The sequence below is a fragment of the Sceloporus occidentalis genome, unplaced genomic scaffold (genome assembly GCF_023333645.1).
Source record: "Sceloporus occidentalis isolate IW3139 unplaced genomic scaffold, rSceOcc1.0.p SCAF_2, whole genome shotgun sequence".
In the NCBI taxonomy this organism is placed as follows: domain Eukaryota; kingdom Metazoa; phylum Chordata; class Lepidosauria; order Squamata; family Phrynosomatidae; genus Sceloporus; species Sceloporus occidentalis.
In genome coordinates this window covers 81,460,961-81,479,148 of record NW_028316982.1, presented here as the reverse complement: position 1 = coordinate 81,479,148, position 18,188 = coordinate 81,460,961, and the positions used below count along the sequence as shown (strand labels likewise).

General features: G+C 38.6%; 1 protein-coding gene across 1 annotated transcript in view; it reads left to right on the top strand.

Annotated features, from left to right (window-relative positions):
• ADAM12 (ADAM metallopeptidase domain 12) overlaps positions 1-18,188 on the top strand; it is a 297,265-nt gene that overhangs the window by 58,304 nt on the left and 220,773 nt on the right. The gene's annotated exons all lie outside the window — the stretch shown is intronic.

Sequence of the window (18,188 nt, the reverse complement as noted above, 5' to 3'; positions counted from 1 at the left end):
ATAACACACACATCTGTTTTGCATTAAACCAGGTTTACTTTCCCACCACAGTTGTAACTCCATTCACACTATAAAGAACATGACAGTCTTTATATATTTACTGTTTCTTTTTCATTTTACTGCTTTACATTGGCAACAGATAGTTTGGGGTCTTCCTATGGTACAGTCACTGGTTAGTTGGCTAGTTACTCCAGCTGAGCTATGGATAAAGCAGTCCTGGGTTTTTGTTCACCTTCTGATATCTGGAGGGAGGGTAAACTGCCGGAGAACCAATAAGGTATATCAGCCAAAATATTTCCTGCAGTCTCCCCCATTCCAAGCTTGGCACTGCACTGATCTTATTGTTTCAGCCTCAGCCGCCTACATATAATAGGGATGGAAGAATATTCAAAAATATTTGGGAAATGGTTGAAAACATGTGTATCAAGTGTTGAGAAACCCTGATGAGAAGAATCCTGAACTGAGAAGAATCAATGCAGTACAGGAATTATTCCGTGCAAAATTTGCACATGGTTGTTTTGCACAGATAACAGCATTTTTCTGCTTCAAAAATACTGCATGGGTAATAATATTTTAATCCAGAAATAGAGTTGCTTATCCCTGAGTGAAATAATAGTTTATACCTGAATGATATGTATGATTTACTGTGCAATACTGTGCAAACCTGAGCTAAGTCCTACTTTCTTCATTGGGATTGTACATGTATGGGACTGAAATCTTAGTACAGTTGACTCTCCATACTCAGGGATTCATCTATGGATGAAAAATATTCAAAAAGAAAATTCTGAAAAGCAAACTTTGATTTTGCCATTTTATAAAAGGGACAGCACTGTATTCAATGTGATTTGAGCATTCATGGATTATGGTATCCATGGGTGTGTGTGTGTGTCCTGGAACCAAATCCCAGTGGCTACCAGGGGCCAACTGTGACTTGCTAGTTTATCTTTTTGTCCTTTAATATGAGAACCACTTCAAATAGCTGACTTGGATTACATACTGGGAGAAAGGTGGGGTAAAAATTCAATAAATAAGTAAATAACTTCCAAGTTATAAAGGCTGCAGTCCTGTACAAATTTAACCTGAAGGTAAGCTTCACAGAACTCTATGAAACTTATTTCTGAGTAGACATGTAGCAAACTGTGCTGCAACAAAATAAATTGGATGAGACTTCTTTAACCCATGTAGGTACCCAATCATGGTATGAGAGAGCTCAGCTGAAGGATAAGTGCTGTGCTGAGTTTATGTGTTCAAAACAGAAATACAGCAAAATCCTATCATCATTTGGTAGTTATCCACTCAAATAGCCAAAATCATAGGTCTACTGCACAGTGATTGTGTTCCACAAATGAGCCACTAAAGGGGCTCCTACTCTATGGTTCTGTATTTACAAAGCTGTTCCCCTATTTTTTAAAAAGATACCTTGTTATCTTCCCAAATAGACTTTTTGACCTTTACACTGAATAGCATTAAATGACAAAATTGTTATTGCAGGTAGTAAAACAGTGCAAAAATATATTTTGTGGTTCAGATGATGTACAAATTTCTGTCATTTTTAAAAAGAGTACCTGCAACAAAAACAATGCCAAATGCAATGGATGGTGTCCCTCGGGCAAAGATGTAACCAGTAAAATGATTCTGTCTGTGCTCTTTAAATTTAGGCATCGCTGGCAATCCCTCATGTTCCTTTGTCTTTAAAATAAAATCGCAGGCTTATCCTGGCAGTCTTGTATCTGTGCCAATACTTCCTTATGTGCCCTTGGAGGCTATTAATAATATTGTAAAATAGTCATACACGTTTCTGATGATTAAATGGTGTTCTGTCAGCTTGCTGTGTAGGATCATGTTATATTGTTTGAGATACTTTTAACAAACTTTGGGACACTATTCTATGCAGCTAACTTCTGTTCATCAGTTGACTAGTCATGTATAAGATTCATGTTCAAGTCAAGCAGAATTAAGACAGGACTCTCCCCTTGATGACATGTGTTTGTAATTTGGGTGTGCTTCTTGGTTTAGCGCTGAGCCTGGTTTTCCCATTTTCTTCAGTGGCCAAGCAGCCATCTGCATGATTAAAGCCAGTGCACCAGCTATTGCCATTTGTAGAGATTTCTGATTTGACGATGGTGAAGTGTACCATAGATTACTGTATTGGTCTGCTGTCAAAGAAAGCTCAAAAACTCCAGCTGATCCAAAATGCTGCAACCAGACTAATGATCAGGACTAGTGGTGCTAACAGGAGGGAGAAAATGAGATCTAAACCCCATACCAACCCCAAGTTAACTTGGACAGTGGGTCAAACCCTTACTTTGTGTGGAAAGATAATACCTTTGGTCAAATAATCTCCTCTTCCTCCAGAGCAGTCAGTCCTTGCAGTATGCAAAAGGAGCAAACAAGAACAACTTCATTAGCATAGATCAAGGATGTATAAACTTGCATAGTGATGATAGAGAAGGCTAAATGTGTTCGGTAGAAAGGTTCCTATGATTTGAATAAATGAAAGTATCCATTCAGAGTTAGTTTTAACACTCAACATTAGGGTATTCATTTCATCAGCACTGGTTAGTCCATGTTGCACAAATGCAACAGAAAATGATACATTTCATGGTGGGAATAGCAGATCCTCACATTCTCACCGCTGCAATGGTATTTCTTATATACTAAACTAGCCAAAGTAGCTTCTAGTTTCTACTGGCTCTAATCTATTGGCAATATGGCTTTACTTTGGTTCACTACAGATTTCAGGGTCATGATCCTTTAAATGGAAAGTTTCTTCAGTGGATGTGATCTACAGAGAATTAATCCTTGAGAGTATCTAGTCTACACAGGTTCATGCTGGGACCTATCCAGGGTGCTGAAATCATCACAACTGTAAAGGAGTTGGAAATTCTGCCTGGGTTTTTAAAATAAATTTGTTGAATTACTGATAAGATCTCAGGAGTTTGCTTTCAGTGGCAGAAGGCATAGTGACAACAACTGAACAGTCTTCTTTTCAGGAATAATCCAAGGTTCTGGCTATGTCCTATAAAGACCTGTACTATTGGAGACCAGACTATCTGAAAGGCTGTACTGTCCCATAAAAACTTACCTTGTCTTTAAAATCTGTGGGAAGAGTCAGTCTAAGGAACCCTGGGAAGCAGAAATCAGATAGACAACTTGCAACTGCAAACCATGTGATTCAGTGCATGTATTGTGTGAAGCTATATGAAAGATGTCACTTTCTTGGTTTTTCCTGGTGTTACTTTTCTAGAGAGCCAGCATGAAGTAGTGGTTTGAGGACTGAGCTATGGCACTGGAGAGCAGAGTTCCCATCTCCACTTGTGCATAAAAACCTACTGGAAGAAGTCAGTGTCTCAGAGGAAGGTAATGCCAAATCCTCTCTGAACAAATCTTGCCAAGAAAATGCCTTAAAGCCATCATAAGTCAGAAAGGACTTGAGGGCTTACAACAACAACAGATACAAACGGTGAAAGGACAAATGTCCAGCCAATTGAAAAGAATGGCAAAATGCCACAGTTGAGAGTGTTGTGGGAAAGTGACCCTATGAGATTAGATGGAGGACAGCAACTGAGATATAACCTGTGGAGATGTGGAGATCTGAGGGGAAACACTATTGTACAAAGTCAGGACCAGACTAATTGACAACTGATCAGTTTACTGTGAAACAGTTGTGTTTTACACAATACTTTATTGAATTGTAGTTAAACAATACAGTATAACTTACTATGTTTTTATTTCTGTTTTTTTGTTAATTGTGTTGTAAACTGCCTTGTTTTGCAAACTGCATGTTCCTTACATATGTTGTAAACCAGATTGGTTCTTGTAAAAATGTGGGGTAAAAGTCAAATAAATAAAAGAACGCATATACAATTGTAGTTCCTATGGAATGTACCTGTTTATTCAGTAGGAAATCTGCATGGTTCTCAATAAAATGCTCCTGAAAATTCCTCCATAAGTGGTTAAAATGGATTCAGGGTTTATGAACTCATAACATGTGTGCTTTCTTCTTCCGTAATGGAGCATGAGATAATGACTTTTTGAAGAATGCATTTTCACAGAAGAATTTTAAATGGATTCTTATAGAGATGTTGAAATGACTGTTGAATGAGGGTGTTTGAGATGAGAATAGACTGTAATGTACAAACACCTTTCAAATTTCTGAGCAAATACACTGAAATCAAAACACAGGGATTCAAGGTCTGCATGCTTATTGCCTGGTCTTTACATAAAAGCATTGGCCCACTTGTATAAACCAAAGAAAAAACATTTATAACTTGATTTTTTTTTTTTGCCTGTTGGATCATTACAATGAATGTTAATATATTTATATGTTTTTGGTCCAATACAACTGATTTTTAGTTTTAAAATCATTTTACTGAAAGCTTTAGAAGGATCAAAGTGAAGAATTTAGATCACAGTTTGTTTACATTGTTAACTGAAATGAGGATGATTAGCAAAACTCTTACTAATTTTTGAAAATAGGTAGTGTTTTGGGTGCAGATGTCTAGAACACTATCAAGAGAATTTATACACTAATTTTGAACTAGTTTATGGATCATCAAAAAAGTGTGAAAGTCTTGCAGTAGTTTAAATTGTGTTGGGAACTTTGCCTTACAGACAGCCTTTCAAAATCAGTACTTATCTGTTATGAAACACAGATGTTTGCTCATGCTGACCTTCTCTCTACTTAACTGTATTGCATAAAATAATGATTATGGGCTGTTATTAAGCAAATCACCCAAATTTTTCCTCATAAATGTCATGATAGGAATTGTGTATGTGGGTCAAAGGAATAATTCCCCTCTTTTATTAATATAGTTTTCTTTTGGTGCATTTAAATTGATTTAAATGAGCAGCATTGTTGATAACAGGGTGACTTGGAAGTCTGTCATTCATTGGGATCCCATAAATTGAAGTTGACTTGACAGCAGTTAATAACAAAACTAATCGTATATGCACAGTCTTGATTTATTTTCCTTTAGATGCCCTGATACAGGAAATATCCAGGGTACAAAATAAGAACAACAAGTAGAGTGTAGAATTATATAGAACTATAGAGTAAAACTAAAGAGAATAAGTCAAATAGGAAAGATTTAATTCCCTTCAGTTCTTTAGATATTCATAATAATAAATAAAGATACCAATTGCTGCATATCTCTTCCATATTCTTCTGGGCTTCTAAGACAGCACATAATAAATTCAATACAGCAATAAACTGTTGCTATACTGGGCCAGGGTGACTTTAAAGCATCATATGACTCTGAACGGATAGCCTCATGGTATTTCAGAAGCTAAACAAGGTCTGGTTATCACTTGGATGGGAGACCACTATGGAATATCAGGAATCTCTATGTACTTCTAAGGTAGAAAAAAATCTTACCTAAAGCCAGGGATCCTAGATGGACCAATGGTCTAAGTCATTATAAGCCAGCTTCCAACCTTTTTCTAAGTAAGAGAATATATTCTTCTCTAAAGTAAATGTTTTAGTGTAGGGTATAATCTTTACCAACTGAAATTTATGAAGGCTATGCAATTGTACATACAAATTTCAGTACAGTTCTAGACCAGGCTACTCAGAGATACATTCTGTTGTGTTTAGCTGGGCTTGCTTTCAGGTAATCAAGTATAAGATTGAAGCCTTTGGGTAGCATATACCTTTGTTCGGGGCACTTTAGACATGGTTTAGAATCCTCCTGGGAGTTACAAATGTTTTACATTTGTTATTGTTATGAATTTTATGAAATTTGTTGTTTTATGTGGCTCACTGAAAATGATTTCAAAAATTACAAGATCACTTTGTGTGTGCGTGTGTGTGTGTGTGTGTGTGTGCGTGTGTGTGCATGCGTGTGTATACACATCTACTGGAGATGGAAGCGAACACTCCATTTTTCTGTTGCAGTGGTGAGCAAATCTGTAGTCCTCCACCTATGTTGGACAAGTCCCTCTGTCTCCAGTCTTTGACCTTGCCATCTGCAGTAATGGAAGCAGGACTCTAACACCATCCAGGCGACAGGTAAAGAGCAAGGAGGTGGATGCGGAAAGCAGTGAGCAAGGTAGCTACAGACAGGATGAGACCAAGAGGGGCAGGCCGAGCAGAAGAAGGGGAGAGATGGAGCTATACTGCTAGCAAGAGAAGTGAAGAAGGAGCTGTCAGTATGGCAATGTTGGAAACAGGAGTGGGTGTTAATGGACAGAAGAAGAAAGAAGAGGATCTTGAGAGGAAGCCTCCATGGAGTGGTACTGGACAGGAGCAGAGGCCACTGAGAAATCTGTAGGAGAAGGGCCAGGTGGGGGAGGCAGAAGAGACCAGAGTGGGAGCAAGAGCACTGTAGGAGAGACACCTTATCAGAGAATAACCAGGAGGTGGCTGGGCCAGTGGGAAGGGGTGAAGAATGGGAAAGCTCACTGGGAAACCTACAAGAAGGTTTCTGGTATAAAGACAGAGGCTAGAGCATATAAGCCCAAAGCCTTAAAGCTTTTTGTTATCCCCAGATGGGACAGCTGTTTAATTGGAGTTAGGGAGGATTAGAACCTTCACTATGAACCAGAAATTTATTACTTCAGTTGCTGAAATAAACTCATTGGACTAGCACCCAGAAATGTATCTGTGCTTCTATGAAATGGATCTGCAAGCAAGAAGCAATGCGGGGCTCTCCATGGTGGGAGGGAGGACCACACCATTCTTCTAGATGCAGACTGCCAGTGCCATCATATGCACACTTTCTCATGAGTAATCTCTAGTATAAACCATGGGACTCGCTTTGCACTCCATCTTAGTAGCATTATGCTGTGATCCTGAATTCTGATGGAGATTTATTTGGGAATATCCATTGGATTTACTAGGAATATGCTCCACTGGACTTGCTGAGAAGTAAACATCCATAGGATTATACTTTTATTTCAGTTCCTTCTCAAGTAATTGTTAAAGCAGTTACAGCTGAATAGTTGGATCCAGCCCATATATGCTAGTCTTTCAGAGCTGAAAAGGAGACATTTCCATAAAATGATTTCATGACTCCTAAAATTCTCTGTATTAGTCCTTCTGAAAGTATTTTATCCACCCAGTTTCTCTTAAGATGATATTTTTGTTAATCAGATTGCTTTCAGCAGGACATTGTTAACTAGAATAAGGGATCATCCATATCCTGTCACAATCTTTGTTAATAACATGACATGCTTATTATCATTGGTTTGAAAAATGAATAAAAGAATAGTTGAAACAAACAAACAAAAACTCTGTTGAAAAATAGGACCTCCCAGAAGTATACTGCTGTTATAATTTATTGCTCTAATCTAGTAACAGAATATTATAAATTACCCCCTGTACTGCTGAATGAGCTGTTTTATCTCAGAGCCCAGCATCAGCAGCTGTACTGTAGTGTTTCTGAGAAAGCTGACAGCTGGAGTTGCCCTTTAATTAAAAGAAAGTTCTTTTTCAGATGCTGAACTTCATTTGTTACATCAGTGCCAATACATTACAAGTAGAGTCAACCATGTTCCGTTAGTGTTTGTGTCACTATCCATGTCACCCATTTGTTTAATTTGGGAAGGTCAATGTTGAGAGTTCTTTTGTATGGATGTCTTATATAAAAGACATGAAATGGTGTTGAATTCATGCAGGTGGGTAATATTAGATGGTGGATGTAAAGATCTAACAGTCCTCGCCCTCCCCATCTCCCCTAGGAACCCTAATGGATATTATTTCATTTACTTCCAGATACAGTTAGTCAGCCTTGCTGTGTTTGGGTGAAGCTTAGGTGATGGTAGTGTTTATTTTGTAAGTGTGCAATTTGGAAACTAATTCTGCAAATTCTGATAATTTGATAATTTGCTTTTGGAAAAAATGGGTGAGAAACTAGATAGTGTTAAACATTATAGGTTTACACAGAAGGCTAAATATCTAACAAAACTACAAATCCCAGAATAACATAGCATTGAGTCATGACAGTTAAAGAGGTGCCAAACTGCATTATTTCTGAAGTGTAGATTAGACCAGAGATTAATTTTAGCAATTTTCTTTCCATTACAAGAAAGTCTTTGAAAACCATGCTATTCAAAAACCATGCCTATTCATAGTTTGGTACTCATTCTGTACAAAATTTTCATATACTATTTTCTGCACAGAAAAAAAAAGTTTACTGTGCAGAAAAGGCTGTTTTATGTGCCAATCAATGACATTCAGATTGTGCACAGAAAGGTCCCATATTACAGCATTTTTTGCACAATTTTAAGGTTGTTTTTATTTATTGTATTACTGTGCAAAAAGTATTGGGGGAGAAATCTAAACAAGTTCCAGTTGAGAACACTGCAAGAAGTCTCTTTGTCAATGACTTATTGTTTTACATCTGCACAATCCTTTATTATAGGGTTTTATTATATGCAGTGGTAAACAGAGAACTTATGTAACATTGACCATTCTAAATGTTTGCTTTTTTAAAAGAGGGGGTTGGTTATTTATTAGATATGTCTGAAAGTGACAATTTGATTGTTTTGAGACATACTTCTATTTAACTGCAGTAAATCAATTATCTTTGTGAACATTCTGTATTCTGGTTTATGAAGAAATGTTTCTGCTCAAACCAGTAATTCAGGCCTGCAATGAAAAAACTTCTTTTCAATATTGTAGCTGTTTTTAATGTAATTTTGGGCACTAGATTAAAAAAAAAATACAAATGTCATACCACATACAGTTCTTTCACAACTTTGATATTTTTATCAATTTGTTACTCAGCTTTGATTAATTGCAGACGTTGATGTTCCAGAACAATTTCTTTTAGTGCTTTTAAACAGATTTTTATGTTTCAAATTATAAAATTAAAGTGTTTCGAAAGTCTATTAGAAGACTTTAACCCCTTTCTTACTCTTTGTAGGATCATTACATTGAGTCACATATTACATCACAAAAATACCAAAGCAAATTGCAGAGGAAAAACTATACATAATGGAGCCAATCTAACATCATTTTTGGATTTAGAATGCCAAATTCCTATAAAACCAGCATATATTTTAAAATAAGTTTTAATGACTCTCAGTCTTTCAGGCCTGTATAATCTTCTGTAATAAATATAGCAAACAGTTGTAACAAGTATTAAAATGAAGGAGAGGGAAAAAGAAAGACATTTAGCAGCACCTTTAAGACTAAATGGTTTTTAAAAACCAGTTAGTCTCGAAGGTGCTACCACATTTCTTTTTCTTTTCTTTTCCTTTCTTACTTCCCTCTTTTTTATACTGCAAGAGATTAACACAGCTACTTCTTTGAAAACTACCGTTAACCAGTGTAGGTATAGTTCGGAGATCACTTAGAATCTTCATCTTGAGCCAAAATCCTCCCGGATACTAATTTTAGAGGCATTCTATGTGAACAATGAATAATGAATAAAAATAATTTTAAATGAATGCATTGAAAGTAGTAAAAATATAGAGCTTGCCATTTCCATCCACTGGATATCCCATAAAGGACATTTCTTTGTCAGTATTATGAACAATATAGTCACTATTTTGTTGCTTCAGAAAAGTCTAATTTGAGAAATTTAGCTGTATATGTTTATATATTGACCCAAATATTTTCTGAATGTAATGGATTGATCATTGCTTGGATACTTTTTCCCCTTGCCCCTGCAGTTTGACAGGCAAGAAAGGGTTAGCAATAGCTAAAGAAGACCCCAAAAAACAACCCTTCAAGCTTAAGTTAAAAACAGATCTTTTTTTGTGAGGGCATGCCCTCTCAAAAATTACAAATGTTATGGTTGGAGTAATCTCAAGGAAAACATCCAACAATGGAACAAAGCATGGACTAAAAAACACCCAGGAAGCTTTGAAAAGGCTCAGAAATTTCAACCAATATCATAACTCAAGTTATTACAGAAGTGTTGGTCTAAGCCAAAGGTGATCTAGATTTCCAATACCTTTACAGTCTCATTCTTTTTCTTCCATTCTTCAGATGTGGGCCTTTGGTCTAGCTCATTAGATAGGTTTACACAAGTCTTTTTTTTCCCTCCTGGTGGGTGGAAATCTTACCTAAACTTGACTCTCAAAGTTTAACTCAATGACTAGTTCTAGTGCTGGTCAACATGAGTGTCCCTTTAGAGGGTTCTCCAGGGCTATATAGATTTGAGGCTGGAAAGCTTTCCTGACAACTAAGAGTTTCTCTGTAACTTAGCTAATGATACACAAAAAGTTCTCTGTTGATAGAAGTACAAGTATTATTTTTTTTAAAAAAAATGTAACTTACATACAGTGAATAATCGTAGCCTTAATCATATTTATATTTTGTTATTGTTTGTTTCATACCAATAAACAGTGGTGGTGAGAGGTAATTTAATGTTACTGATATTTCTGGTGACAAGGGTTGTATTATCCCAGACTCAATCCAGGCATGAGATGCAGCGGTCACTAGTTCATGTCCTTGTCAAGTTCAGCCACAATGAATCAATTAGTCTCTAAGGCGATACAAAAGTGAAAATACAGCTCTTACTATAAAACACCAAGCTCCTATATTTTCTTTCATGATCAAGCAGAAGCTTGGTCAGTAGTATATATCTAACTGGGACTCATACTGTGAAGTTTGATTGTCTTTGACAGACCATTAGGAACAGCTAGGGAGCTATTATATTGGTCCCTTCCTTCTATATCTTCCATTACCTCTTACCAAGATAATTAGACTCCTCCTGTTGCTTCCTGTTTCTCCAATTTTGGTGCAGGAACAAAATTACTGAAAACCATAATGAATTTGTAGCAAAGCCCCAGATCATATGCACTTAATCCCATAATTAGGATGAAAGAGAAATTTGGGGATTAAGAGAGGCCTTCTTCTGCCAGCATAATTAGATTCAGCTCATTTTTGTGACTTTGAAAAACAACTACATGAGCCCATTGTCTCACAGAAAGTATCTAAAACAAGCACTGGGGCACAGTGAAACTGTACCAGCTAATTAAATATAGAAAACGTAATAGAGAAGGTATTCTGGCATATGCAATTAACATATTAAAGAAATTCTCACTTTAAATTACAGTGCCCTATCTATAATTGCAACAGCAGACTGCCAGGTATTCAGATAACTTTATTTACTTTGAGGGGAAAGCATAATTGGCCAAGTGGAGCTCGCTTCTTCTCTCTTTTGGCTTATCTGGATACTATGTTGAATGAAATATTAACAAGAATCTATAGCAAATCTAACATAATGATTTATGGATATAAAATAAATGATTAAAGAAAACAACTTCTTTTCTATAGGTCACGACCACATTAATTGTTTCATTCTTTCACAGAAACCAATTATAATCTTGGATTGCCATCTTTTAAAAAACACGTGCTGGAATCCTGATGAGCCAACAGCCACGTTACACTCTTATAATGTCAGATTCTGGTCAGCTAAACCAAGAAAGGGACAACTGTGCCTCCACTCTGCCAGTTTTTGTTCATCATCCATTGTTTCTGGCATTTTGGCCCACTTCTTGAGAAAGCAGCACCATTAGCCCTATGCTAGTCATAACTGGGGTTGCTAGTTAAGGATTGTCCCAAGATCTGAGGTTTCCAGGCCAAAACCTAAGACCTAAGGATGGCCTATGATGATTTTATTAAACTTTATGCATTAAACAGCATTATGTGCAATCATGCTGGCCACATGATTAAAGTACTCTAATCATGCTGGCTCTTTGGCTTAATAACAGAGATGAGCACTGCCCCCTATGGTCAGACATGGCTAGACAACCTTGTCAATGGGGAATACCTTTACCTTTTTATGCATTAAGTACCAACTACCATTGCTCACAGCTTGTCAAACACACAGAGACACACAGAAAGAACATATTTTCCTGTCTGGAAATTAAGACAGAAATTTTAACTAAAGTGGATGTTCCCAGATCAAAGTAAAATGAGAAGGCTATGCCTCCTCACTTATTCAAGGAGACAAGAAAAGGGACATTTAATCTGTTTGCTTTTTTCCAAAATATGGATGCAGAGCAGATTGGGGGACTGGGCAGGGTGAGCCCTTGTGCCACAGCAACTGGAAAAGAAAAAGAAAACTAACTAAATACACGAACCCATTGGATGGTCTATGCAAGTTGCAGCAATAAATCAAATAAGGCTTGCAAATTGTACCAAGCTGCTATTCTACCAGCTGAGCTGGAGATGTGAAAACAGCCCTTTCCCCTTGCCCTGTGCTCCTCAAAACTGCACCTTCAACTCAGGCTTGGAGATAACTGTGAGAACTGGACCCTCAGGGCCAGGCCCTGAGATCTGTCAACCTTATTGCAACCACAAGTATGTGTCTAACATGGCAACTTGGAGTCCTTAGTGACTGAGTATCTTCTAGATCCATTTGTGTAGGAAACATACCAGTAGTTTCAATCGAGAAGCACTTATTTGTACCCGAGGTTTGTTCTTCAAAGTGTTATAACTATTTCTTTGGCTTAGCATATTGGGATATGAATGAATCAGTTTCATAAATTTCTCCTCTTCCATTTCTGCATTAATCTTGTTTAATTCTTCTTTTAACAGCAACACATCTGCATAAATATTGGTATTTAATGTATTTTTCACAAAGTATGCATTTCTAAACATACTTTCTCTCAAAGTATGCTTTTCTAAGCATATTTTACTTTACACTGTTTATTTTTATATACATTGTTGACTGCATGACAACATTTGGAGAATTGTGGACTATGAAGAATGACTGCATTATCATGGTTACTTTAGAAGTGGAGCATCTGAGCAAGTCAGCTTCTTTTGAACTGTACTCTAAATGAAATTATGAAACATCCCGACATTAGCCTAGATTGGACCTTCTTTTCCTAAAGGCTTAACCAAAATGTGTCATCACCAATTCCATCATAAATGAGGCAGCACTGTACACAATTATCTGATTTCTGGTTTTGACACTTTTTCATAGATTTCTGACAGTCATATTGTATCACCAAGTTGCACATGAGAGTTAAAACTAATCATATATCATGTTGCTGTTATTGCTGTACCTCTCACTCAGTCTCTCATTGTGTGTACATGCATGTATATGTGTGCATGTGTCTAAATTTTTGAACCAGTCATTCCAGTCCAGTCCAGTCTGATGATCATTGAACAGTGTGTAGACAAATGTACCTCACAAAAAAGACAGACTTCTTGTTTAGGACTATGGTTTACCGTTTTTAAAGTTTATCTTTTAGCCCAATGAGCTACAAATGCACATTTTTGAATAGTAAAAGTGTCTGAGATAAGTTTTAGAGAAAACAAGGCTGCCTTTTGGTAATTACAGCCAAAGTGGGTATGAAAGTGTGAATCTTATGTATAAGATATGAATGTGGGTGGTAGAGTGGTGGTGATCTGATTTAATAAGCAAGTGAAACGGAGGTGGGGGGAGGAATGCTGAACTATTTCTGCCTAGAGTAGACATCCTTGTTATTTGTCCCCTGGGTAAACGTTTTGTCCACAGGATAGCTATCAGCTGGAAGCAAAGCAGCTGGGAAAGAGGATCTGGAGAATAATTCAGCATCCACACTTGTTTGATCCTTTTGCTTTCTAAATTAGAGCTCTGCCACTGCTTATTCTTAACTATGGCAGACCTAGATTTGGTTATCTATCTATCTATCATCTATCTATCTATCTATCTATCTATCTATCTATCTATCTATCTACTATCTGTCTATTGCACTAAAATATCACCTCATCACAGTTCTCAAGGGGATGCACAATAGATAGAAACATTTTTTTTAAAAAAAATCATAGACAAAACTTTCAAAACAAAATAAAAAAACACCTTTAAAATAATTTTAAACCAATCCATTAAAACAGCCAGAAGAGTTTTAAAGACAAAGGATCAGCACTGTTTTAGTGGCCTCCTGGAAGCTCAGATGTGATGGAATCAGCCCAACTTCCACAGTTAGGGTACTGCTACCAAGAAAGCTCTGTAACACAGAAGTGTCATGAGATGGGTGCAAGGGGTACAGACCACACTGGGTGATACCCCAGAGGGGGGTATCACCCGGTGGAGTGGTGCACCTAAAGGACTGCATGGCTACTGGATGAGTGTGTCAAGGAGTCAAACCAGACCCTAACTAGGCCCCCCGTAGACCACAGTGCCACCTCTCCCAATAGCAGCAGCTGCTTAGGGGAACCTCCCTTCAGGATCCAGTGTAGCCGATCTTGGAGCAACTGTGCTAGACCCTGAAGACCTTTCTGGAGGGACTGCCTTCAGGGTCAAGAGTGGCTGCTCAGATAGCAGTCACACCAGGCCCTGAATGGGTGCTCCAGAGGCTGCTGTCCCCCTCAGCAGCAGTATGGGTGACCTAGCAGCCAGGCAAGATGGTTCACCCCCCCCCCCAAACACACACACACATCGGGTGACACCAAATTCAGCAATACCACTGCTGTCATGTTTACACACTGACCTAGCTTTATAAGGCGTTCACTGAGAATCCCAGTGGTTTGAGCAGGCTCATATGGGAAGTTTAAAGATATCTTTCAAACTCACATTTAAAGATACCAAGTCTGTTAATTCCTTGCTTACTTTGACCATTATTACCACAATCAGCAAATTTTAAAGAGATAAATCAGGAGGAGGGAATATGTCCTCATGTGGAAATGTGGAAAGCATCTATGGTATAATGCTGAAAATGAGTTTTTATCCACAATTTTCTTTCAGACATATAGCACAGGTTGTGGTGGTTTCTTTAGAAAGTTAACTGGGTATAATGTCTGCCAGAAACAATATAAGATTTAATATCTTATATTGTGACAGAGCCCAGAAACGATGTGGATTTTCTCACTCTGCTTCTTCTAAAAAGTTGACAGGTTCTCCATAATGACTCTGAAAAAGCAACTAGAATTGTAAACATGTTTTTGAAACTGGGGCTGAACCTGCTCTTCATTAATTATCTGCTGGATATTTTCAGTTTGATACATAGTCCCTTGGGTCTAATTTTGTTGAATAAGAGCAGGATAGATGACAGTATGTGCAATGGCCTCTAAAAATTTCTCCCTTTCTCCATACTCATAGTGACAGCCCTTTGGCTCACATTCAGGGTTTTTATTTTATTTTTAATAAGGCTTTTAGCCCCTCCTGAAGGCTCTGTAGAAGAGAGTGAATCATGTTGCCTGGATAACAAATTTGATAGGGATAGACACCAACTATTTAATTATCCTTTTTCAGTATTCAGCTTTGTCCTTGAAATTTAAAGGCCCATAGTAAACAAGCTATACCTGCATTTGACTAAAATTCTCCAGTGTAATACTGTGTTTTCCCTATGAATGTATTATATATATTGAAAGGTTAGCATGCCCTCTAAACATTAGTCAGGCAAGAAAATAACATATCAAACAAAAAAAATAGCTTATAACCATGCAAAGCAAAAAGAAGTAATTGGACTGCTTTTTGGCAACCATTTATTAAAAAGCTGGAAAACGTAACTTTAAAGTTGGAGTGGATAGTGTCTGGCTTTCAAGATATTGTGGGATGTGGTGGCTTAGTGTTAAGATATCAATTCTGGTGATCGGGAGATTGGAAGGTTGGCAGTTCGAGGCCCAAGTGCTGCATGATGGTGAGCTCCTGTCACTAGTCCCAGTTTCTGTCAACCTAGCAATTTGAAAGCATACATATGCAAGTAGATAAATAGGTACCACTTAGGTGGAATGGTAACAGCATTTGGTGCAGTCATGCTCGCCACATGACCACCAGAGCAGTCCTCGGACAATGCTGGCTCTTTGGCTAACAGAGATGTGCACCGCCCCTACAGTTGGTTACTACTAGACATTCATGTGAAGGGATTACCTTTACCTTTATCTTTTTTCAAGATATTATTGGACTGAAACATTAATAAGTCCTAATTGAAATAGCCAAAGGTGAGAGGTCACCAGAGAGTTACAGACCAACAACATTTGGAGAGCCATGGATTGCCCAACCCATTTTTAAAAAAAGGTTTTCTTAGCCACTTCAAGCAGCTTTAAGAGGTGTGCATCTGGAAACAGCCTCAATCTTTTCCCTTCTCATGGTTATGCTGTCTCCTGAAGACTGGTAAACTGGAAGAAAAGACAACCCTTGCACACAGTGAACAGTCTTTTCCCTTATTACCCTTAAGATGCTATAGCCTAATAACAACAACTACAACAACAATAACAGTAACAACACTTTCTTATCCACCTATCCCCATGGATTGAGGTGGGGAACAACAACAGATCAACAAATATTTTTCAGTTAAAAACATACATCAATTTAAAAGAACAAGACACATACCGGTACGTATTAAAACAATCTGCGCTCCAGTGGTTCCGGTCCTACCTCTCTGGGAGGTCCCAGATGGTGCAGCTGGGAGACGTGTGCTCCGATGAGAGGCCCCTTAAAACTGGGGTCCCTCAAGGGGCCATTCTGTCTCCCATGCTATTCAACATTTACATGAAACCGCTGGGAGAGATCATCCGGAGACATGGGGCGCGGGGTTATCAGTACGCTGATGACACCCAGATTATTTTCTCTATGTCTCCGACTGATGCAGTGACCGAGGATGGCATCTCTCCTCTCATGGCCTGTTTGGAGTCAGTAATGGGCTGGATGAGGGAAAACCGACTAAAGCTGAATCCAGAGAAAACGGAGGTACTCGTGATAGGTTCCCCTGGTCCAGGAATGGCGGTGGTTCCACCTGTCCTGAACGGGGTCACGCTCCCTGTGAAGGACTCCGTGCGCAGTTTGGGGGTGCTTCTTGACTCGTCCCTTCACCTGACTGCTCAGGTGAATGCGACGGTCAAGAGCACCTGTCATCAGCTTCGGCTGCTTCGCCAGCTGCGCCCATACCTGACCCAGAGGGACCTTGAAACTGTGGTACATGCCCTGGTAACCTCGAGATTGGATTTCTGCAATGGACTCTACATGGGACAGCCCTTGTACCTAACCCGGAAGCTTCAACTGGTGCAGAACATGGCTGCAAGGCTGGTCACTGGCATGTCCAGGGCCAGCCATATAACACCGGTTCTAAAAAACCTCCATTGGCTGCCCATTTGCTTCCGGGCGCAATACAAGGTGCTGGTAATGACCTATAAAGTCCTAAATGGCTTGGGCCCAGGTTACCTGAAGGACCGCCTCTCCCCATACATTCCGCCTCGCACCCTCAGAACATCTGGGCAGCAACTCCTTAGGGTTCCCGGGGCGAGGCTATCCTCCACTTCTAGGAGGTCTTTTTCCATCGCCGCCCCGGCCCTTTGGAACACGCTGCCCTTAGAGCTCCGCTCAGCCACCTCCCTGGCCCAGTTCAAGCGGGAGTTGAAGACCCACCTGTTTGGCATCGCATTCCCCGACTAGCCCTTATAAGCCCCCCCGCCATACGACCGCACATACAATGGGTATCTAACCTAGGGGCATTTGTTATTTGTTATTTGTTATTGTTTTTTTTTGTGTTATTGTATTTTAACTTTACATATTTGATATTTATGTATCTATGTATTTTTATCTCTTGTTAACCGCCCTGATCTTTGGAAGGGCGGTATATAAATAAACCATTTATTATTATTATTATCTTGTGGCCCCATAGCTCCTTCTAGTTTGCTAGTTTGTGACAATAAATATGGGTCCATTCCTAACATCCATTTAAGCTGGGACCTTGCACTTAAAACTAAGAAACATTGGATGGGTCTTAATATAATTACAATCCCACAACTTATTGAACTGGTAAAGTATAAAACCAAGACTATAACCAGTTTCAGGTGATCAAACCTTTGCTTATTAAACCTAGATAAGAATGAGCCTTCTACATTTGTTTGCAGTTATTTTGCTTCTCCCTTTGTGTGAATGGGGAAACATTACAGAAAACAGGTTAATCAAAAGTTCATATTATGTTTCAGCAAGAAAACAATGGTTGTTGTTGTATGTTGTTGTTAACTGCCCTTGAGTTGATCCTGTGGATGAGACATCTCCAAACCTCCCTGTCCTCCACTTCTCTGCTTAGGTCCTGTAGATTCAGACCTGTGGCTTCCCTGATTGAGTCTATCCATCTAGCATGCAGCCTTCATCTCTTTCTCACCCTCTATCTTACCCAGTATTATTGTCTTTTCTAATGAATCGTGCCTTCTCATGATGTGGCCAAAGTACAACAGCTTCAGTTTAATCATCTTGGTCTCCAGGAAAAGTTTAGGCTTGATCCATTCAGGGACCCATTTCTTTGTCTTTTTGGTTGTCCATAGTATCCTCAGCATTCCTCTCCAGCACCACATG